General features: G+C 36.2%; 3 pseudogenes; 2 read left to right on the top strand and 1 right to left on the bottom strand.

The window, feature by feature from the left end:
- Positions 1-893: 893 nt before the first annotated feature.
- On the bottom strand, positions 894-2,522 carry LOC111637942 (annotated as a pseudogene).
- A 4,697-nt stretch (positions 2,523-7,219) lies between these two features.
- LOC111637950 lies at positions 7,220-9,024 on the top strand (annotated as a pseudogene).
- Positions 9,025-11,011: 1,987 nt separating this feature from the next.
- Positions 11,012-13,168, top strand: LOC111637943 (annotated as a pseudogene).
- Positions 13,169-16,666: the final 3,498 nt, after the last annotated feature.

The following is a 16,666-nucleotide window of genomic DNA, read 5'->3' on the forward strand; positions in this document are numbered from 1 at the left end:
TTTTTTATAATTTTTAACTTTGAAAAGGACCTTTCACCAAATGCAACTGAAACCGGCAATGTAAGTAATATTCTTAGTGCTATTGCTGTGTTTGGAACTGTTGAAATTAAGTCATTAGTAAAAAGATATTGTAATGGGGTTTGTGGATCATTACACTGGTTTTCTGGAAAATGCAACTTTAAAGTATTGATTTCATTAAACAAATCAATACTGTCAATGTCTGTTTCACTACTTGAATCGACTTTAAGCTTTAGATTTAAATCCTAACCAAGTTAAAATATTATTAATTATACTTTGACCCATGTCAGAAGAATTATTAACAAAATAATTGCAATTTGATATGCAATAGAACTATTCGAATACATACAAGTACAAATTGAGAAGGAAGCTCTGTAGGGATTCCCTATTTTCGTCAAACCTGTCAACTTCTGTCATACAACACTACTATTGGTACTTGGCTTTCAGGTGCCCGCCAGATGGTTCAACCTGCCAACAGACGTTTCGCATTGCATCTTAATTCTGATAAATGCCAATAAAGGCGCTGTTAACGCTATAATATAAATAAGAATATAGTAATTGCGCGCCAGTCGGATTTTTTTTCTCCATGTGAAGACATTTCTTATGCTATACAGTAGGGTAGGTATTATGACAATGACTAATTATTATGTGACCGATCACTCGATTTGCTGCCCGTGTGCGGTGCACGCCTTGCACGCCCGCTTACGGCGGGCCTGTGTGCGAACATAAGTCATTGCATCTTGTGCATATTCATGCATGTGCCGTGGGCTTCCTGTGAATGTAGCCGGCAATATGACCATTTTCCCCAGTTCATTAGGATTGCCATCAGTAGCAATTGCATCACGTAAATTAATATATTCTTCAGAGCGCAGCTTGGTTTGATTCAATCAAATGAAAAGAAGTCGTTTGGTCTCGATTTTTGCATACATATCGACAATGTATTGATGGAATAATTTCTGACATTTCAAAATGTGGTTGTCTGTGTTTTCACGAATCATCAATCGATATGAATAGTATTTCATGGCACTGACTTTCTTATTGGTCTGTTTGTGGATTTCTCGTTTTGATGTTGAAATGATATCCATCTCCTTGTCAAAATAAAATTGGATATTGCAATGCATCGTATGAGCGATGAGTTTCGGAGACTCGCTGAACATTACCATCTCTGCGATGAAGAACGAATATCACGCGAGTTAAATTCTTTGCCAACTATGACAATCGCCACTTAATTAATTGTTTGTGCGTTGTATTGTCTTTCATGTTGGCCAGCTGGTGTTTTGTCAGCTCTAATCACAAGTACATAATCATCAGCTGACATTCGCTCGAGGGCTGTCCTGCACAGTCGAACTAATTTGTTATGCTGATCGAATAAATTTTGTAATGCAGCAACAATTTCTTGATTAGTGCCGGTATTTAATCGACAACGTTGATCAACTTGTTCATCACTGGCTCCCATGAAATAAATTTGGAGAAATTTGTGATTTGCATCCGGCAGTGGTAGGAGTGATCCAGTACGATGATAAATTTGTCTTTGCACTTTGAACATTGGCATATAATTGTCACGTATGATTTCTGTTGCACCGAACGATGTCATTTGGAAACATGAATTGTACTTGCGTATGTTTGCCAAGAAATGTTTCGACTGGCTTGTGTCACCTGATACCAACGTTGATAATGGTTCGGGTGGTAAATGCAATTCTGGCAATTTCACTTTTCCACCTGTGCAGCACATTCCTGGTGTTTCATTCTTGGATTTCAATGCACGGCAAAATTTGCATAACTTGTCCATTTTTTCAATAACAACACTTTGATGAAGACATAATCAGCATCGTAATGGAACGCAGCAAGATTCAAATCAGTGTCCGTCTGGATCGAACATTACATTCTCGATTCGTGCCCACTCTTATTCCCTGTTGGTCAATTGTTTTATTTGAGCAGACTTGAGCAGTGCGTTCTTGATTGGTTTCCAGTCTTACTCCCCGTTGGTCAATTGTTTCATTTGAGTGGGCTTACGCAGTGTGTACTCGATTGGCTTCTAATCTTTCTTTCTGTTCCTCATCTGTTTCTGAAGCTCGTAATGCCTTTTTCTTTTGTGCTTGAGATGTAGATCGACCAATCGATTGACATTTGGGTGGCATAACTGTTGACGATGCTCGCAAATTTGCTGAGAAAAATGGGAAAAATCAGTATTTGAAAGATTATGAGAATTGAAATCGATTTAACTCACTATTCGTCTTCTCTTGAGGTACTCTTGCTCTGGTGCTCGTCCGTTCTCTCTCTCTCTCTCTCTCTCTCTTGCTCCCTGTGACTTTCTCTCTTTTCTTCACTTCTTTTTTTGCTCCTTTCTCTGGTTGGAGCTCCCTTTTTAAACACTTCTGGCATGAGAAAATTCGTCATTGGGTGATGATTTATCGACAGTGTTTTTTTATTATGACGTCAAACCTTCGTAGAATCATCATTGCGTTGACGTGACTCATCTTTGCTATGGGATAGTTCTCAATCATTATTCATTGATTGCTTTGACTAAGTTCTTCATTTAATATATGTAAACATTGTAAAGGTCCGAGCCTCATCGCGACACTTGGCACCGAAAACTAAAGGGTGGAGAAGTATGATATTCCCCATTTTTATATATATTTTTTAATACTTTACAATTTTAATTATTTAATTGCTCCTTCCTCTCTTCCTTGGCATATTGTGAAATTTCTGATAGTTGGATAATAAACTGTTTTATTGTAATTTGTCTTTTTAAATTATTTTGAGTTGATATTAAAATTTGGAAAAGGGGATCCTTAGATCGGTAAAATAGGTGAATTTGCTCCTACGACTTAGGTTGTTGTTTGGGGTACAGTTAAGGTTTTAACAAAGTTCGAGCGAATACATTATTTTAATTTTTTTTTTGTTTTTTGCTAATTAAGTGATTAAACAAAAATTATTACAAATATCATAAATAACAGTTTACAAATGCATATATAGAGAGATTTTTTGGAGGTGGAAATCGTCTTCAGAATTTGAAATCGATCGAACATACCGTAAAATGCTCATATACACGCGCGCCATCTATCGTAGGATAAATGTACTATGCCAAAAACCTTTGCAGGAGTGTATTAAAAAACTTTCCAATCAGATAAACAGTGTGGTAATGCATGAAGGACACACACACACACACACACACACACACACACACACATTCATTTTTATATATATAGATTATGTATATATAACCTGTCTGAAATTTCACCGTTTGGCATGGCGCATCATAGCCTGTACGGCTTTTGTGCCAAAAAAACTCTAACAAACAAACACTTTTTTGTTTTTATGTTTCCACTGACATATTCTGGCGCCTCTTTTATATGATTGACTATGATACATTTTGAAATATTTAATCCATTCTATAATTGTTGCTAGCCATATAATAAGCTCTCCATAAGATAAATGCTGCATCCATGCTGGAATGCTATAATTATGGAGATTTTTAATTTTGCTAGCGGAATTATCCAAATTTAGGAGATTTTCTTTATATTTATAGACAACATATCCTGCTGTATACTCGAGAGCATTATGAGAAGTTTCTTCAGAGATTGTGTTAAAGTCTGGATTGCAAGTAGTGTTTTCTGAAGATATGTTGGAAGAAAAGATAGCTCTACATTTATTTTATCGGTCTGTATTTTTACTTGTTACTTCTGTGTGTGTTTGCTTTAAAACTTTGGGTATAATATATTCCTCTTGTCTTCGATCTGTAGTATTTACTTTTAACTCTGAAATATCAGGATTCTTACTTAAAATAATCAGTCTAATCCTATATATAGCATTTAATGGGCTTGGATGTTCATTATAGCCCTGGCTTCTAATTTGAAAAAAAAAGTTTGAGACAATCTTGTTTTAACTTTTGAGGACTCCATTGGTTTTTTAAACATCAAATTTTTTATTAAAATACAAAGTTGAAAGAGCTATTTACTGACAGTTGAAACAAAGCAAGGGAAAGCTAATTACCATCTGTGCCCCGGAGTGAGTGCTCTCAAGAGCCCACTAAGGGATACAAATGCGAGTAGATGATGAAACATTATATGCGTGTGAATGAGTTGGTGCAGGTTGCAAGGTCAGTTGTACCCTTCAAGAATAGCTGCTCTCATTAACCCTTTGCTTCCAAAAGTACTCATCGATCGTTATTCCCATCATTAAACCAAACTACGAGGGTAACGATTCGTCGTTACCTTAGTAAAGATCGATTTCTATAAAATTTATTGACAACAGATGTCAGCAGTTGACGGCACTATCTTGTCTATCGTCTGTTTTACATATTTTTCTCCAAGTGGTATTTTGTTTATTTAAAAAATCTTAATTTATTTATTTTCTGAATTTTTTATTTCATTTATAGCATATTTATGAAATAATATCACTATAATAAGTTTATTTATGTTATAAATACTCAAGTTATGCCATTCAGTTCTGACATTGTATTTTTTATTTACTGGCAATTTTTTCTTATAAATTTTTCTAATACAATGTATTGAAAAATATTGTATTTAAAACAAAAGACATTAATAAATGAAGGTAATTTTTTCGTATAAATATAATGATAATTTGATTTTTGGTGAATTTTTAAAATAATATCGCCTGACTGACCTATATTGTCTATGGAGGGAACTCAAGACGAACGTAAACAAGATGGTGGAAGCAAAAGGTTAAACAGCTAGCTTCACAACACTTGCTTCTCTCTAGGCATAGTACACACTGCTCAATAGCACAGGCAAAAACTTTAGCTATTTACATGAGCTTAATTCACATTAGGCATAGGAAGGACAAAAGACACTTTGCATTTATTCTGACAGTACATTCTGATCGTAGCTTTACACAGGATTGTGAAGTCTACTTAAAATTTGTTCATCTCATACACCACATTCTCACACACTTCAATAACAATATTACAATAGATTTCCAAAGGGTCCTGGGTAATGAGAAGTTCTCAGCAACAAGACCACTGACTGTCTTGCTAAAACAAGCTGCAAAGTCTTCAGTCACTAGTATTTTCAGTTACATTCCTTCCTCATACATCAGCAATCATATCAAGAAGCAAAATCATTCTCTGGCAAGACAGCTGGACCATAATACCACTGGTAGGCTTACCAACACATTCAACCCAAAATCGACACTATTGCAATTCTTTGTTACTTATACCATAGTAACACCCTCACTCAGCTACTTACAGGACATGGCAACTTTAAGCAATACTTGCACAGATTTATAACCTTGGGGACAATCCACAATGCGAGTGTGGAATTCATGAGGACAAACACCACTTCACTTAGTTTTTTGCTGCAATCGGTACAATCACAGTAGGAATAGTTTAACCCCTTAAGCCCCAATCCCGAGATAACTCAGGCTGTGCGTGCAGCTGCGCAGTCCATATCCTGAGATATCTCGGGCAAGTATTAAATAATCGTTTCTAAACGTCCTATGCCTGATATATTACAGAAGAAGCTTATTTTGTATTCTATTGGATGTTTTCTATGACCTCAGCAAAGTTCAAAATTATACATCCAATAGAAGCTTTTGTTATTGACCATTTTTTTGGTCATCTCCTATAGAAACATCACAAATCACCGATATTCTCGTGATGTATTTGTGTGCATACAGTAACTGATGCACATCTGTGTAGAAACCTATCTTCCCTTGAAACTTACTTGGAAATAACCCGCTAGCTTCGACAAACAGCTGTTCTCAANAGATAAAACCTTTTTCTGATAATAAGCTAATAAAAAATATTCATATACAGAATTTTTATAAAAATTCGGCATTCTTCTATCAAAAACACTATGTTTTGCAGGAAAAGCACTTTTACGGATGCAAGTATTGTTTCAAATGTGGTATCTCGCTTCAAATTCTCGCTACATTCAGTCTTTTTTTGTTTTCTAGCAAAGTCATATTACAGTTTACAGTAGTTTTGTATTTTGTTTATAACGAATGTGAAATTATAATAAAAAAATATAAATTTTCGAACAAAGCAAAAAATAATATATTTACCTATATAAATTCGCTAAAATATCGTAGATTTATTAGTCACATACATCTTTTGTTTGAAAACAAAACAAACCACAGCCTTCTAGCTACAGCAAGTGAGAAGATATTGCCATTATTTACACTACTTCTCTAATTACTCTCCTTGGAGGGGAGTGGATGAGTCATCTGAGGGTCGAAGTCAACACAAGTTTTCTTAGCAATAATGTATAAAAAACATTATTTTTATATTATTTCGACAACTTTTACAAGAATTAACTGTACTACACAATTTCACATGCGATTCTTTACATATTTTCTCATACTATGAAACAGCGAGGGGAAAGGTTCACTTTCCCAAATAAATTATAACTTCACAGTTCTAAAATAATGTATACTCACCTAAATACTGTCTAAAAACAACAGATTAACTAATTAGAGCTAAAAACGATAGAAACATGAAATTTTATAGCAATTGTATACATATTTCATGATTGTAGCCTGAGTGGGATGGCACTTAGCAGAAATTTGAGCTCCACTCTTTTCACAGGTGGCTGATTCATTGATCTAATATCAACATAGACAGAAAGTGTAAAAGAAGTTGACTATCAACTTTATCAGTCAATTATCTGCCTCCTCATATCTAATTACTTTACACTGGGAGAAAACAGTGTTTTTTTCGCAAAATATTTATTGCCTGGAGGTGGTGACAAAACATTTATTGGTTGAGACAGTCAAAAAACACATACAAGAAAGCAGATCAAAGCTTAAATCACTATAGACTTTATTACAGTTTCTACAAAACACCTCCTTCCCATGTTACATCTATTGAACACTCTTCTTTTGATTATTGGATGAAAGAAACCTTCATTCAAATGCCTGTTGAGCTATAATTGATATATTATAGCTAATTGGCTCTCCTTCAACGAATAAGCATCAACTCAGGTTTGTAGGGTGGACATTTTCATGCAAAAAGCCATTCCTTCTCAGCTAGACATGTACAATCAATCCTAAATCATTATTTTTACCTCAGTTTAGTAAATTTATATGTAAATTCATACTGTTTTATATTTATACACGCTTTTACAGAATCATCCAGCGATAAGTCTTTCTAAAAAACAAAGTACTTCCGGATTATTGTGGTACTTTCATAATACGTAAAAAATAACACATGTATAATCGTTCATATAATAANCAGAATGTCAGATTCAGATTTTGAATACGAAGAACTGTCTGAAAGTGACTCAGACATCAGCGTTATTAGCCAAGATATGTCGTCAGACAACAGCGACGATGGAGATGGCACCTCTGCCAGAAACTGGGTAGATTTAGATTTGGATAGTCCTCCTCCACCTCCTCCGCGATTTACTTTTCGGGGAAATCTAGGATTTAAATTTACTCTTACGGATGTTTTTGACCCGTTGGCATATTTTTTGCTATTCTTTGACTTGCAACTAATCAACCTTATTGTAACTGAAACAAATAAGTTTGCAATGCAACAGGCACGGTCATCTAGGGATCAGTGGGAGCCAGTAACAGTCGGAGAAATATACTTATTTTTGGCGATTTGTATATTACAAGGACTGTTATACAAACCATCTGAGAAAATGTACTGGTCCAGGAATGATCTTATAAACATCCCAATTTTTGGTAAACTAATGACTAAAAGTAGATACATGGATATTAAAAAAAAATTTGCATTTTGCAGACAGTACCACTTATAATCCTGAAACGCATGAGAATTCAAAACTTTGGAAAATTTGGCCAGTAGTAAAAAATCTTAATTTAAAATTCTCCAGTTTTTATACCCCCGAACGAAACGTCAGTGTTGGCGAGAGCCTTCTATTGTTCAAAGGCCGTCTTTCCTGGAAGCAGTACATTCCTCTGAAACGGTCTCGTTACGGTGTCAAATTTTTTATGTTATGCAAATCGAAATCTGGATGTCTGTACAGATTTATTATTTACACTGGAAAAGGCACTTGCCTAAACCAAAAGTACGCAAATTTGTTATATACCTCTCAAGTTGTGTTAACATTAATGGACCCGTTGTTAGACAAGGGATATTGTCTAACTACGGATAATTATTATACTTCCCCACATTTAGCAGATTATCTTATAACGGTCAAAACTGATTGTTGTGGAACATTACGCACAACACGGAAAGATGTTCCAAAGATATTACATCAAAAGAAATTAAAAAAAGGAGAGACTGTGGCAATGCAGAGAGGTAAAGTGATGATCCAAAAATGGCACGACAGAAGAACAGTCACTTTCCTCTCTACATTCCACAGTCCAAGAATGGTGAGTAATGAAACACGTACTGGTAAAACTGTAATGAAGCCACAAGTTGTTGTTGACTATAACAACACTATGGGAGGTGTTGACCTTTTAGATCAGCATCTCCATGATTATACTGTGGCGAGAAAAAGAGGGAAGAAATACTACAAAAAAATATTCTTTCAATTGTTAGATATTTCTTTATATAATTCATATGTTTTGTACACAAAAAATGGTGGAGAAAAAACACATCTGTCATTTAGAATGACCATCATTGAACGCATTATAACAATGTATCACACCGAAACGAGGCCCAGCAAACATGGTCAGACGAGAATTCCGAGTCCGCTTAGACTTACGGAAAAACATTTCCCGGACTTTATTCCGCCGACGGACAAAAAAGTTGCTCCAACCAGATGCTGTGTCGTTTGTTGCAGTAAACGTGATGACAAAGGAAAAAAAATTCGACGGGAAACAAGGTACCAGTGCGAATCTTGTAAGGTGGCCTTGTGTCCGGCGCCTTGTTTCAAAATCTATCATACCAAAATAAATTTCTAATTTTATTTTATATTTTATTTTGTATAAATTGCTTTTTTTAAATTGTGAATTAAATTTTATTTTTATTTTTCTATTTTTTATCTTTTTTAATTATAGATATGTTTTGTACAATATGGAAAGTGTAATCATGATGTATATTTGTAAATATTTTATTGTTTTTCATATAAATAACTCTTAATTTTATTTTTGTCATTAAATTTATTTTCATTTTATGTTGTGTCATGTTGTCTTAGGGGGTTGTCCCACCCCACCATCTTCCAAATCCTAAAACCCTACAAATGTAATCAAATATAGAATTTAATCATGATGTATATTTGTAAATATTTTATTGTTTTTCATATAAATAACTCTTAATTTTATTTTCGTCATTAAATTTATTTTCATTTTATGTTGTGTCATGTTTCTTTCCTTAAATTATTTTTAAACACTAACCGATGCTAAACTACGAATGGCAGCTTTCCAGCATGATAGTTCGTCATGCAGAGAAGCCACCATTGCAGGCCCTGTAAAGTTGGCTATTCAGAGGGAAAGATGCCATTTAGGAACCAACTGAGGTGCATTCACAAAAATAAAAAACAAAATTTTTTTTCAATTCAAATGATATTTTTTTTTTAATATTCAAAAACGAAAAAAATTTTCGAATTGCATTTGGGTCTAAAGAAAAAGTCCCAACGGGTTAAAGGGAACATTGCCTGTAAGCATTCAATGTTCCTGTGTGAAGCTAGGATAATTGTGTCATCTGCATAACCCTGTATTCAGCAGTCAGGAGGCACGATGTCATTTAACTGAGAATAGCATTATAGGTTATGTTCCATAGACCAGGACCAGACCTGGATCTCTGAGGACAGTTTCACGTGATGGGTAGGACTGAAGAGTGTCTTCAGACCTAGTGGAGAGAGGACATGTTATTCTGAGCTCCTCAACTGTTTTTAGTGTTTCAAATGCTTAACCCTAAATTTAGGTTTAGTGTCTGCTAGTGTTTAGGTATAGGAGGTTAGGGCTATTTTAGTCCTAGCACAGCTGTTAGGCATATTGAACCTAAGCATAACTTTTCTAGTGATTTTAAGTATCTAAGTGTTGGATTTTGGAGTACCACCATCTTGGCTTTCCCTGTCAGCCATTAGTGAAGACAACTATTTTGGCATTTTGGAGTACCAGTGTTTGTGTCTGTGTTTACATCTGCTGACTAGACACTGTGGATTAGTTTTGTGCAATGTGTGTGTCATCTTGTCTTGGATTACCTGTTGTGTTGTGTCTGCAGGCACCCTCATCTGTTTTTGGTTAGTTGGGGTAACCTGCTAATCAGCAGACCAGCCCTCTTCTATCTGAAGAGGCTATGGAACTAAGTACAGCAGAAGAGTTTATGGAACAAACTTCCCGTTGCAGAATTCTTCACAATCTGAATTAAGAAATTAACTTCCCAACGGAACATCGTGAACGCTGTGGTCTTGTGCTACGTGGACCTTGCTACCACTTCCTCCTCCAGCCGCCAAAAAGGAAAACCCTCTACAACTTATGCAGGAGAACCTTTTCCGTTGTCTCTCTCACTTGCCCCTGGGAAGGACTATCCATCACTTGGTAGGATACCTTATTGAAGAACAGACCAGTGTTACTATTGTAAGCATGTTTTATATCTAAATAAACATGTTAAATTTGTAAATACAGTCTCTGTGTGAGTCTCTCTGCATCTAGTTTCTCTGCATGGATTGCCAGTGTTAGTTGGTGCCATCGCCTCTACATTGCAACTCAGCCAGATGAGACAGTGTACTTTTATTTTTTGTGAGGAGACACCTCTGTGAGGTTGTGGTTTGCCCTTTCAGTTAAAGGTTACGACATTCGCTTTGCCCGTGATCTGTCAGGATGATGCAAGAAAGCCTGTTCTGTATGGGGGTAGTGATTTGCTAGATGCAGAGAGACTCACACAGAGACTGTATTTACAAATTTAACATGTTTATTTAGATATAAAACATGCTTACAATAGTAACACTGGTCTGTTCTTCAATAAGGTATCCTACCAAGTGATGGATAGTCCTTCCCAGGGGCAAGTGAGAGAGACAACGGAAAAGGTTCTCCTGCATAAGTTGTAGAGGGTTTTCCTTTTTGGCGGCTGGAGGAGGAAGTGGTAGCAAGGTCCACGTAGCACAAGACCACAGCGTTCACGATGTTCCGTTGGGAAGTTAATTTCTTAATTCAGATTGTGAAGAATTCTGCAACGGGAAGTTTGTTCCATAAACTCTTCTGCTGTACTTAGTTCCATAGCCTTTGCTTCTACAGTTTCGAGCTGAGTCGACTGGAATGTTATCTTTCAACTTTCCCGTGTCCTTGAGATTTCGGGCATTTATAACTTTTTTCTTGAAATCCCGAGATTATGGTTGATCCAAATGCTGGTCCCTCGCAATACTATTGGACCCTGGTCTGTTGCCAGGGATGCGATTTCAAGTTTTGGTGTCACAGAACATCTCCGTCTGGGCCATTCCCTTCCAGAGTCGGGTCAAGCTTTTTCCTGGATGATGGACTTGTAAATTTTACCTAATGTCTATTTTTCTGTCTAGGAGAAGATGCAGCTGTCCCAGCAGCCGCACCCTCTAGTGGAGTGTCAGCAGGTCTCGCTTTGAACTCTGTAAGGTGACCATCCAAGGTTACCCTGGCGGATGATCCCTCTCTTGTTCTCATGGTTGATGATTGCAGATCTGTCAATTAGGTGTGGGATGCGACAATTAAATCGTCTCACACCCCCTTCCTTGGTCACACCGGACCTATTAACGTAATAAGTCACTGATATTTTGCCCCTCGATGTGGGTTCCTGTCCGTGGTGAGGGGACCTCCCAGAGACGGTTTAGTAATTCTTCTTTACCATCCCTGGGATCTGAACGCCCACCCACGTGTTTGCCGTGCGTGGTGTCCCGTATGCCAGAGAGGGGGATCCTGGTAGTTGAGGGGCAACATAACGTCCCCAACACACTGCTTTGGCCGCTGCTTTGGATAAACGGAAGGCCCAAATCAGGATCCGTTTGAGTCAATCGGCTGGTTGTTGAGTCATTCTTGACCTCGGCTTGGAGTCAACCGATTGATGCAGACTGGGCGGACACGTCAGACAAGATGTGCTCTTCTTGACTGCATCGTGAGGGTATAGCTCCTGGGAAACCCTGGTGTGACGGTCTATGGGAGTCTTCCATGTGACGGCATCTCCTTGTTGAGCCCCATGGTGGGTGGGGTCACTAGGAGCTGAATAATTATCTCTAAACATGGATTCTTTAAAATCTAAAACATCTACCAATGCACTGCCACCAAAGGAGGTGAATTCCTCCAATTAACCAACCTACCTTATTGTTCACGCTACAGGAGAAACACCTTTGTCTAAATGCTCTCCTTTATTAATCCAGAAACTTTTTGAGTCGAACATTGGGCACCTTAAAAAAATTCAAAAATTGAGGTCAGGAGATCTACTTGTGGAAGCAGCCTCCCCTCAACAGTCAGAAAAACTCTTGAAAATGAAGTCTATAGGAGACATACAAGTCACCATCACACCACATAAGAGTTTGAACTCGTCACGTGGTGTGATATCTGAAACCGATCTGATGTCTGAGGATGAATCAGATATTCAGATTGGTCTCTCAGACTAAGGTGTCACTGCTGTTCGACGAATTTCGATCCGTTGAGATGGCAAGTTAATTCCTACTAAACACTTAATTTTTAAATTTAATAAACCAACTTTGCCATGTGCTATCACAGCAGGTTATCTACACTGCCCACTTCATCCGTATGTTCCAGATCCGCTGCGTTGCTTCAAATGCCAGCGATTTGGACATTCACAAACATCCTGCCGTGGGAAAAGCACATGCGCACAGTGTGGAACTGAAGGTCACGAGAGTACCGAGTGCACCAATTCTCCATGCTGTGTCAATTGTAAAGATGCCCATCCTGCCTACTCAAGGAAATGCCCTGCATGGCAGAGGGAAAAGGAGATTCAACGAGTAAAAACCACAAATAATATACCATAACCATATGCCCGCCGCATGGTTACTCAAACTACAACATTAAAACAAAAAACATTTGCTTCTGTTTTGAAATCCACAAAAACGTGTGGAGTTCAAACAGATATTTCTGTATCACCAAGTGAATCTCTTACTCGCCATGCAAGATGTTTACTGATCCCACCTACACAAGCAAAAGAAACGGCAAACACAAAGACCAAAACCCCTGTAACTAAAACAAGGTAACAACCAGAAATGTGGGTTCTAGAAAGGCTAATAAGAACCCACTGAACAAACAAAAATTGAAAGCAACCCTCTCTAAATCAAAGAGATCGGAGACTCAATCCATGAGTGAGTTCTGATATTTCTGATGAAGAGAATAATATGGAGGGGACCTAACCAGCTCAAAAGATAAGATAAGTATAAAGTTAAGTAGAGAGCTGTCTGTTCAAGACAAACTTAGCCCTATAGTGAGGAAAAGAAGTGAGAAGAAAAGTGAAAGTAACTAGATTAAAAAGGGGAGGGGAAGGAAGGCAAGGGTGGGGATCCATGGGCTGCGGCACTGCATTTATTAAAAAGTAAAACAGAAATAGATATAAAAATTGGCTAACATTGCCTAATACAGATTACAGAATTTACATAGTAATTGGTCCTGATACATTTATAGGAACAGATGGTTACAATCGTCTAACAGAGAAACATTAACTACATGGTGGTCAGTTCGTTTCAGAGATCCTCTTCGCTATTGGTGAAACTTTCATCACTGATGTCCTCGCTTGTATTGTCCTCAACAACAGGTAGGTTATTCCTGGTCTGAGATTGTTCACTGCTCTGCGATGGGATTGCTAGTTTCCCGGTGTTTTTGATGAATTTGGTGAGATGACGCAAGAGGTCCTTGTTGTTGAATATGTCTTTTTCCTGTGGAGNAAAAAATCAGCTTTTCCACCACTGTACTTTAAATAACGATTTTTATAACGGCCGTTACTATAGCAACGGTGATTGACCGGAACACCTGTTGCTATTTGCCAGACCATCTGGCGATATTAAAAGTAAACAGGAAGTGACTTGGATAAAATAAATTATCTCTTTATTTAATAAGATAAATTAAAATAAGTGTTTTAATTAAAATTATGGATGAAAAAAGGAAGGATTTGATAAAAGAATTTAACAAAGACACAAGTAATATTATAGAAGAATTACAAGATTACATCGAAGATAATAGAAATGGCAGGATGTCAACTCCTGATCATTATAATATAATAATGAATTCCATACAGAAAATAGTTAAATTAGCAGAGATAAAGATTATAGAGATAGGATCAACAACAAGGTTGGATAGAGATTCCCTAGGGAATCTAAAAGAGGAAATAAAAGAAATTGTACAGCAAAATAATGAAAAAACACTTCAGATGGTTGAACAATTAAGAGAGGAAATTAGAGAAATTAGAAAAATGAAAGAAACGGGGAAAAGTGAAGAGGAGGAGAGGTCTGATATAAAAAGAGAACTAGAACAGTTAATTACAGAGAATACAAAGAAAACTATAGATGCAATAACGACAGTGCAAGGGGATATAACAGAATTAAATAAGAGCTACTCTAAACCGATTAGTGCGCAAACACAAAATACAAGTTACAGCGAAATACTTAAATTGGGGAGAAAACAAAGCAGATATTGCTCTTCCTACGCCAACACCCCGTTACTCAATATTGGTTCATAGTAAAAATAAGAAGAAAACATCTGAAGAAATCAAAAAGATAATGGTTAAAAATGTCAACCCTACAGATATAAATATTGGTGTCAAACAGATGAGAATGATTAAAGATGGAGGGGTGGTAGTGGAATTAACAAGTTCAGAAGATATGACAACATTGAAAAAAGAATTAGATAAGATTAAAGAATTGGAAACGGTTGAGAGGAAGAAAAAACTGCCAACTATAAAAATAGTCTCCGTCCCAAAGGATATTGAAAAAGAGGAGCTCGTACATAAAATGTACGAACAAAACATGTGCTTATCAGAGAACTTATCTGAAACATTTGTAGAGAAGCAGATAAAAATAAAATACTCAATTCCTCAAAAAGACTCGACACTACAGACTTGGATAATGGAGGTTTCACCCATGATCAGAGAAATTTTAATAAACGAAGAAAAATTGTACATAGGATGGGTTAGGTGCACAGTTTACGACCACATAACAGTGATACGATGCTTTAAGTGTTTGAACTTCGGACATTTTGCGAAAGAATGCCAAGAAAAGGAACAGGTGTGTAGTCACTGTAACGGTGCTCACATCTATAAAGATTGCGTCAAAGAGGGGCCAGCAACATGCATAAATTGTGTAAGAAACAGTCTAACAGAGGTAAATCACAACTCAATGGATAAGCACTGCCCAAGCTACGTGAAACAACTCCGGAAACTTCTTGGAATACAACGACAATAGAAGATCATTGTAGAAGCCATCGAGTTGATGGACAGCAGTATGTCTTCGACCTACATGAATGGTGAATATGATTCAACAATTAGAACAATTGATTGGAACCATCAGACTTTTCATAGTGGCCGAATTGACCACTACACTGGACACATCCAATTATGTTAACCACAAGTTGTGGTTANTAATTAGTATATCACTATTAACCTACTTCGCGTTGAATTTTCATCGATGTTAAGCCTAACAAAAATTTTTAAAAATAATAATCGTCGCTATTGTATCGTTAAAAATTGGAAAATTAAGCCTTGTTTAAATACTGGCTCCCTTTCATGGTGGAATGAGTGTTGCTAGCTAAAACACGTAAAAATAATATTAAAGTAGCCAAGACATAGCCAAATATTGTAGCGCCACATCACTAGCAGACATTTGAAATTTGCCGACTAGGATGGTTGGTTAACCGAGGTGTCGGCTAATCAGGGGTCGGATAATCGAGGCTCTACTGTATATCTAACCCTCAATTTACATTTTACTTGTGTAATTTCAGTTTAACACTGTTCAGGTATATTCTTTGTTTGTATTTGAATCACTAGGGTTTGATGAAGTCTAATGCTATTTTACTATCAATACAATTACCATGTAAATCAGTAATGAGCAATCTATGGCCCACAAGATCCTAATATGTGACCCAAGAGCTTTGACACTATAATTTTATTTTTCTGCCATCTTCCTTGTGCCATTATGCAACTCTAAATAAGCTGATATTTATGACAAAGAACATTGAAACTTGACCAGTGAAAAGATGAAAGTAAACTATATATTACTAGTTTGTAAGTCACTGGCATATATTATTTTAGAACCTACTAAAATAACATATACTTACTGAATACTAACATACTTCATAACTGTTATGAAGTATATTAGTACTCAACAAGATTAAAGCCAATAAGAAAAACTCTATGTGACCCATTGCAACCCTACAAAGCTCACCTATGACATGCATCAGAAAAGGTTGCTTATCACCAATGTAAATATTCAGAATCAACATTTCAAACATTGAATCAATAAATATGGAAGTAAAAACAAACTGTTCTCTTACATGAAAATATGCTTTAATATTTAAAAACGATTTTTTAATCAAAATTACATTTATTGGACTTAGCAATCTTCATTTAATTGATTGTTTAATTTTTGTTTTTCTAATTCAACTGTCATTTAATTATTAATTAAAAATAAATTTATTACAATATTTTTTTTCTTTATTCTTTAATTAAGTTTTAAAATAATTTTAAATAATGTAATTTTAAAAGCTAGGTTTTTTAACTTAAAGTTTTTTTCTTATGAATCTTCCCAACAAAATCATAAAATATTTAGAAAATTCAATATAACATTCATTTTGACAAGTCTCCTAAATG

Source organism: Centruroides sculpturatus, unplaced genomic scaffold (assembly GCF_000671375.1).
Source record: "Centruroides sculpturatus isolate CEXI.00-Female unplaced genomic scaffold, Cexi_2.0 scaffold716, whole genome shotgun sequence".
NCBI lineage: Eukaryota > Metazoa > Arthropoda > Arachnida > Scorpiones > Buthidae > Centruroides > Centruroides sculpturatus.